General features: G+C 33.4%; 1 protein-coding gene and 1 non-coding gene across 4 annotated transcripts in view; both read right to left on the reverse strand.

The window, feature by feature from the left end:
* Nucleotides 1–2679: 2679 nt before the first annotated feature.
* The window catches only part of LOC112513176 (small nuclear ribonucleoprotein-associated protein B'-like), a 12998-nt gene continuing 7204 nt past the window's right edge, over nucleotides 2680–8473 (reverse strand). Inside the window, exons 1-4 of one of the 3 annotated variants that reach the window (XR_003069267.1) lie at nucleotides 5047–5283; nucleotides 4884–4965; nucleotides 3106–3204; nucleotides 2919–3012 (exon numbers count right to left, since the gene is read on the reverse strand). The gene's annotated coding sequence lies outside the window, so the exon portion shown is untranslated. Of the gene's footprint in view, nucleotides 2805–2918; nucleotides 3013–3105; nucleotides 3205–4883; nucleotides 4966–5046; nucleotides 5284–8473 lie in introns of those variants that run through there. The other 2 variants (XR_003069265.1, XR_003069263.1) reach the window with 2 other exon arrangements.
* LOC112503712 lies at nucleotides 5098–5200 on the reverse strand. The gene has a single exon (XR_003068061.1). It is a non-coding gene; the product is annotated as a U6 spliceosomal RNA (small nuclear RNA).

The raw sequence follows: 8473 nt of genomic DNA on the forward strand, positions 1-8473 counted from the left end.
CTGGTCGGTGTGGGTTGAGCTGACTTCAAGTCCAACTCAATTCACTGTTTATGGTTTTATATTTTCAGCAATCGAATCAAACGCTTCGGAAATTTGTATGGAAATTTTATTAAAATATTATTTTTCCAGGTTGTTTTCATTTTCTAGTCATTTTCTCTTCAAATTTATCAAAATAGTTATAGATTCACAAAACCCATATTTATAATTGCGAATCCAGCTAAAAGCCAAAAAAAAAAAATACACTTTATAACCATAGGTAAGGCTCACTTAATAGGTACGAGATTGCACAAACTCCCGATGGAGTGACTATCCATAAGTTGACAAACTCAATAAAGAGCTAACAGAAACCAATTGTGTTATAGGAGGTGTTTGGGATTGCTTATTTAAAGTGTTTATTAACTTATTCAAGTATGATACTGGTAATAAGGGTTTTAAGTGTTTGGATGAGAAAAAAAAAAGAAACACATATATTGTTTTGACACTGATAATAAGGAGTTTTTGATAAGTTACTATATTCTAACTTATTTCAGTATGGTACTAGTAATAAAGAGTTTTTAGTGTTTGGATGGAAAAAAATTGCTTATCAGCTTATTACGTTTTGTTATCACCATAAGCTAATTCGAACACTTTTATAAAACTCCAGTTTGATACAACATAAATTGATAAACAATTTTACAAAAATCAGAATTTGTTTTAAATAAGCAATCTTAAACACCCCTGCTAAATTTTACAGACCGACACGGTTGGATCGAAATATGATTGGGCTTGCATCAACCCAACCAAGCTTGATGAAACCCACTAATTATCATATCATAATTACATGGTAGTCTTTTTGCAGTAAAGTTGGTTTTCTGCGTATATATTTAGTCAATAATTCATGTATTCGTATTATGTACATTTAAAATGTAAATGTATGGTTTCGATATATACCCTTATTTTCATAGCAAGATTTTTTTAATGAACTCTTTAATTAGTATGACAAAAATGATCGACGTATCCTTAAAAAAAGTGATCAAAGAAACCATATTGGAAAACTTAACTGACGTATATTTAGTTCAGGGATGGACTCAGATTTTTTTTTTCAAACGTTGCTATTTGACTAAAAGAAAAAAATATAGGGAAAATTTTCAATTGGTGACACTATACGGATTTTTTTTCTCCAAATGATGACATCATTTGACTAAGAAAATAACATTAAGAGGATTCGAACTTGGGTTTGGGGTGGAATAAAAGTCTTGCAAATCAACTTTACCAAATAAAACTTGTTCTAATTGTAGTTTCAAAATACATATGATGACACACAATAAATTAATACGGTTGCACATTTCACGAACCTAAATTTTTTATCCTTCGAAGGATGAATAATACGGTAACACGTGCCACCGTATGCGCTATAGTAGGTCCGTCCATGATTTAGTTCATAGGCTAAGATATAAATAAGCTACAACGTACACATTCTCATTTTCACCTATGTACAAATTTTAGATCGGTTTCTATGAACAAACCCAATTTAAAGAAAATATCGAAGCATGAGAGTTCCACAATTGTCGTTGTTGATTGGTAAATACAATTAAAAAAATTCATCATGTTGATATTATGAATAATTGTAATATTCTTTGTAGTTCAGTACTAACCACTAAAAGCATCTGTAACAAATTCTTCAAAATAGAAAATTAAAATTCAAAATCTAGAAGAAAATAATTACATTAAACTCCGACAATTTCTGTATTTCAGATATTAAAAGGTTCATTATATTATTAAAATATTCCATCATTTAATACAATTTTTTTTTCTTTTTCAACTATTTAATTTCAAAATTCCTTATTGATGTAAATACAGTATAAATATATATTTACCTCTAATGATATTAATTTTTAGAAAGTTCTTCAAATTTGAAAAAAATTATACTAAAGGGTCGTTATCAAACGTTTACCCGGGTAAGACGCTTAGTAAGACACATTACCTTACCGGGTGAATACGGTAAGAACCAAAAATCTTATCCGGTAAGAGTGAGACAAGGACCAAGAGCCTTACCCTATAAGTGAGGGTGACGACTATTACCACGGTAAGCGCTTATCGGGTAAATTGATGCATGCGATACCGTTTTCGTGGACTAAAATCTTACCCGGTAAGTATTAATTTTACCGGTAAGCGTTTACTGGATAAGTCTTTGGTAAACGTCCCCTAAATCTACTACTTTCTTCAATTTGAAAAAAAAAGTTGAAAAAATATGTTAGAAACAAAAAATTTACCCAAAATCTCCTACACTGACTTGTATCTCATGCATCCACAGTTACTCATTATTCCTAACCTGCACATTAAATTTGAATCTAATGACTTTGAGATCTGGGTTTCACAAGTCCCAAATTCGCCAAAACTACTATCAATTCTTTTAGAAGCCGCATCTACCGGTTAAAATGTCTAAAGTTTGTGTGATTAATTGATAACCAACCTTCCTAAAGGTTGAAGGTAGGGGTGAGCGGAACCGGAATTGCTGGTTCCGGAACTGGAACCGATATGAGTGGTTCCGGTTCCTAGAATACGAAACCGATTGAGAATAGTTCCGGTTCCGGTTTCGGTTCTCAATTTTTTTTAAGGTTCTAAAATCACCAAACATGGAAGTATGTGAGTTTCAATTGTCAAATATAAATATTATATACTTCCAAAAAAAAAGCATTTGGCATGATGTTAATACAATAGCATTAGAACTTAAAAGTACCGAAAAAAAGTAGCACTGAGGAATACAAAATACCAAACAAGTTGAATTCATGTCTGTTAGAACTTGGAACCTATCCGATCACACCCTATTTCAAATTGCCAATGCAAACAATCAAATATACAAATCATGTTTAGCCTCCAAATTTGCCGGGGATTAGTCGGGCTTTGGCCCGGACACCCTTACAAAATATACAAATCATGTCAATATGAGTGAGATTGAGGGAAACAGAAAATATACTTATAGCCATTAAGATCACGTAACACGCCGGCAGTTAAATTCAGGTTTCAACTCTTCTGCAAAATGATATTTAATGGTCATAATATGTGCTAAATCCAACATCACAAAATTAAGTCCGACAAGAWAGTAATGTTTCACCTAATACAAACCCTATTAGGAAATTCAAGGTACGCCGTTTGCTGCAGCAGCTTATAAGCATGGTGGGGTTCTGATACATCTTCACAGAATTGGTAAACTGGAAAACCACCCTGCCATGGAACACAAAAGTGTCGACATTAGTTACAAGCATTCTTAACGGAAGAATATTGCAAGATAAGCAGTATCATTACATCTTCATAAGAAAATAAATTTCCTTTAGTTCAAACATGCAGTTTCGTCTTTCATTTTGTCCCAAATTAGCAGCAGGCCCAGAAGGAAATGTCACATTTCATACTCTAACGATATGTTTTTTATAAGATCAGATGGAAGACCTACCATCCTATATTTATTCCCTCTTGAGATACAGAAATGTCAAAACTCTTTGAGACAACCGGAAAACTGAAACAATGGGTGACGCTCTTCATAAATTGAAGATTTTTCTCAATGATATCTATCATAACTAGTATGATCTATATCTAATAGATCTCCAAGACTTCAAAGGCTTCAATTAAAGCAATTAGCATCATCAAAAAGATAAGAAGTAAAACAGATTTAAATCGATTTTTCTGATACAAAAAGATCAGAAGTCATAGTCGATGATGTTAGTGGTCTTCAAGAAACCACACCATCTCTAACAGTTGTGTGCTGTGGTGCTACTACATGAAAAAGTTCAAACAAACTCCCCAGTTCTAGCGAGGCGACCATCCAAAAACATGCTAGCCAGCTAGGTTAAATGACCAAGCTACAAGGCGATTAAAGAAAATCAAATTATAATATTTTTAATAGAAGAATTACAAAAAGATCAAACTCCTAAAGTTTAAGCAATTGTAGAGTTGAAAAAAATTAAGCTTTATGCAGTTATGCATAACTGACCCTGATAGAAGGGAGCAACACAAAATCTCAAATGAGATCCAAAAATTTCAAATTCTGAATAAATGTCATGGGCCATCAATGCACCTCCAAAGTGCTTCACCAATGAGCGGAACAGAGCATCAATTCAGACTTTCCTGTGCTCCAGATGACTGCTAGAAATAGTAACATAGAAATTTTTCAGCATTCTCAAGTCTACTAGGGCAAATCATACCCACTCTGTCCATCAATTGCTGATGAAATATAAAGAGAATAGAGGTTTCATTAAGCTCGTTAAGATGTTTCCAAGCAGGCCCTCAATTTACATGTGCATCATTACATTTTTATTGCTAGATCTTTTATGTGTTCATTTGTACTACAAATCAGCAAATTCAGCTCATTGTTACACCTGGTTGATTGCTGAAACTTCCTTGAAAGCAGATGAGAGTTTAAATTAAACATCTAATTCAGTTAACATGATCACAACCASAAAAATCTAATTCATCAAACACTTTCAAAATGTCATCTTGATTTAAGTGCAAGAAACTGAAGTTGAAACAAAAGAATTTGGACAATTTCTATATTTGTGTGCCAATCTTATCTGTATTAGAATTCCATTTCTAATTGACACCCCCGAATGGACGACTACTTCTTAGAATCAAAGGTTGAAGAAAAGATTGCTTAGAACCATACTCTTACTACATTTTCTGTCACAAAATAATCCTAAGAATCATAATTGACATGGCCAATGTGACATGTTAAACTTCATAAAATTGGCAACTATAATTTCAAACCTAGTTAATGTAACATTTTCAAAAAGCCCTAATTGAAGTGCAAAGCTATAATTTACAAACTAAGAAAGTGAAGCTCGAAACAAAATCATACATCTGGCTCATATATACACAGATTCAACGTTGAAAGCCGAAGTTTTAAATGATACCTTCTCAAAGTACGCCCATGGATGCGGCACTGGTCTTTCATCGAGTCGAAACCCTAGTTCAACATAAAGAGACGATAATCAACTGAAAACAAACAAATAACTCAGTTAAGACAGTGTGAAAACGTACGTCGATGCTTACATTGCCGGACATTGATGAATTTACCATGGGAAAGAGGGTTTTGGCGAAGACGATGATAGGAAAATTGGGCAAAAAAAAAATTTGGACCATTTCTCGATTTGTGCGTGTCATCCTTGCGCAGGGGCCATGCTAATCTTCTCTGTATCGTTCCAATTTTATCGGATGTCCCCGAAGGGACGATTACAGATGGTGAACTCCGATATGTAAAGCAACGAGAAGTTGTTCTTCCAGTCGGTGTGGGTTGAGCTGACTTCAACTCCGATATATAAATGCACTGTTTTTGATTCAGCAATCAGATCAAACGACTTTTTGTTTTTCAATTAAATCAACAAATTATTAACCTACTGTTTTTTTTAATTAAACAAACAAAATTAGCATTTTTGAATCTTTAAATAATCTATTTTATGATTAAATAAAAAGAGTAATAGTTTATCTCTAAATGAATGTAAACAATCTTTATTTCAAATGACATGAAAATAAGTTTTAAAGTATCGATTGTAAAATCCTTATCATATCTTCAATAAAATGTTGTATTTATCTGTAATTGTTGTTTGATAGGTGATGTTTGCTCGATTAAGTCATGAAATCGGATTTAATCCATCATATCATGTATTTGAAACAAACATAAAATTCGGTTTGGAGCACCAAATACTTGGATCCAACCCTCCAACCCCATATGGTGAAAATACTATAGTAGCATGTTATCAGCCAAGTAAAATATTTTATTTTAATAATTAGATTAAACGAAGTTTAAATGCAAACAATATTTTACCATCCTTCTTGATTTAACTTTATATACAAAAAACAACTTTGAATTTTCTTGTATGCAAAACTGTCTTTTAACTGTGTTTTTTTAGCATAAACTACAAAATGCATTCCTTCTTTAGTTTTCTCTTGAATTCTTAAGCAGTACAATTGTTGTTACTTTACATGCTTCAATTCAGAGTGTTGTATTCAACCCACACCTTGGTTTGACCAATTGAGTTTCGGCCTCGATTTCAAATACTTGGGATTTATGTGAATATTGCAGCCAAAACGTTGAGACTGTTCTTAGTCCTTAAGAGGAACCGTTCCCAAGTGATTGGAAAGCCAAGTTGTTTTTCAATCCATTGGACTTAGAGAATAATGCGTATATGCTGATTGTTCATTGTAATTTAAAATTACATCCTAGCTCGATGACAACTATGAAATAATATAGTTACTTGAAATTTAAGTCCAACGATGATATACACATGAAAAAATATGACCCAAGTCAATTGATTCTTGAATTCTCTGATTCAAACATATCAGATAGATATCCTCTAAACCAATAAGACCAGACTGACTATTGTGGAGGTTGGATCTTTAATGCTGAAAAAAAAATGTACCACCAACTTTGGAAGTGTTCTCGATGAAGCATGGGTAGAAGTAATGTTACATTTTACGTATTCTTCTAGACATAAACGAAGATTTACATTTAGACGACTCTTTGGGTGTGTGAAATCTTGAATTGATTCATAATGAGCTTATGGCTAGTCTTCTCTCCTCTCTACTTTGAGATTGCATTAGTGTTGAAGAGAATGTTGTGAGATCACTAACAACACTCCTAGAATATTTTGATAGGATTGGATCTTCAATAAGAGATGGGAAAGTTCATCCTTTTCTATGGAATACAGATAATCACTCTTGTAGGTGGTAACCACCAGTACCGATTAGTTCTTGTTCCAGAACAAGGGAGATGAAAAGAACAACCTCAGAACTCTCGGGAGATGAAAAGAGCGAGCAACCCTCTCGGCTAATCGAATTTGTCATCAAGAAAAACTTAGCCACTACCAAGCATTGTGTGAAATTCCAGAAGTGGACAACAAATCCAATCACACATGTGTTCGTATATTTTTCTACTTTTGGTAAAACCTCTATATTAAATAAAATGGAAGGTTGGTCCAAACTTACATGTCAAATACGTACAAAAATCTACTATTTGTTCTCATGCTATGTTGCTGGTAAATAGCATATGATTTCTTGAATTAAATGGGGTTGTGGGACAATTCATACTACAAATGTAGACATGGTTTATCTCTACATACATCACCATCACCCATCAATTCAAATTCATTATGTTCATATTAGTACTCAGGAGCAAAATCTGACATCAAAAAATTTGGTGTTGGAGTCTTGTACCTGCATTTTATAGCTCCAACTGTAACCACTCAGAAGATGGTTTCGATCTTCAACTTCTTCAATTTGTCTTAGAAAGATTAAAAACAAAGAGGCTTGGTATACACTAGTATGTTGGTAAGGTAAACATTGAAGCACAAAAAGAAAGTTTGCAGAGAACTACTATGTTGTTTTTTCAAGAATTGGGGAACATAAATAAAGGTTGTGTAAGGACTAATGTTCAGAGGACTCGACCTTAAATAGGAGAATTAGTTCTTGCCCCTAGGCCTAGGCATTGATGGTCTGTTTACCTCATTATAGTTTCTAATGGTTTATGTTGAATTGAAAAGAAGATGAAGATGAAGATGGTTTGGCCTTAAACTACCAATCACACTATGCCTCTGCTGTCTCTTGCCTTATGGCACCACCATGAACAAAGATGATGTATAGATATTGATCGAGACTTGTCCAATCCCAAAAACAACCAAATATTTGAAATTTAATTACCGACCTGATCCAATATTTGACTCTCCACCCGGAATCGGAAGGCATTAATCATCAGTATCCGGAAATGGGCAGAGCCTCAACCTGCAAAAACATGCTAGGTTAAAAAACCAAGCTACAAGGCGATTAAAGAAAATCAAATTATAATAATTTTAATAGAAGAATTACAAAGACATCAAACTCCTAAAGTTTAAGCAATTGTAGAGTTGAAAAAAAATAAGCTTTACGCAGTTATCCATAAGCATAACTGACCAGATAGAAGGGAGCAACACAAAATCTCAAATGAGATCTAAAATTTTCAAATTCTGAGTAAATGTCATGGGCCATCAATGCACCTCCAAAGTGCTTTACCAATGAGCGGAACAGAGCATCAATTCAGACTTTCCTGAGCTCTAGATGGCTGCTAGAAATAGTAATATGGAAAATTTTCAGCATCCTCAAGTCTACTAGGGCAAATCATACCAACTCTGTCCATCAATTGCTGATGAAATATAAAGAGAATAGAGGTTTCATTAAGCTCGTTAAGATGTTTCCAAGCACGCCCTCAATTTACATGTGCATCATTACATTTTTATTGCTAGATCTTTTATGTGTTCATTTGAACTACAAATCAGCAAATTCAGCTCATTGTTACACTGGTTGATTGCTGAAACTTCCTTGAAAGCAGATGAGAGTTTAAATTAAACATCTAATTCAGTTAACATGATCACAACCACAAAAATCTAATTCATCAAACACTTTCAAAATGTCATCTTGATTTAAGTGCAAGAAACTGAAGTTGAAACAAAAGAATTTGGACAATTTCTATATT

The sequence above is a fragment of the Cynara cardunculus genome (genome assembly GCF_001531365.2).
Source record: "Cynara cardunculus var. scolymus isolate 2C chromosome LG 1, CcrdV1, whole genome shotgun sequence".
In the NCBI taxonomy this organism is placed as follows: Eukaryota; Viridiplantae; Streptophyta; class Magnoliopsida; order Asterales; family Asteraceae; genus Cynara; species Cynara cardunculus.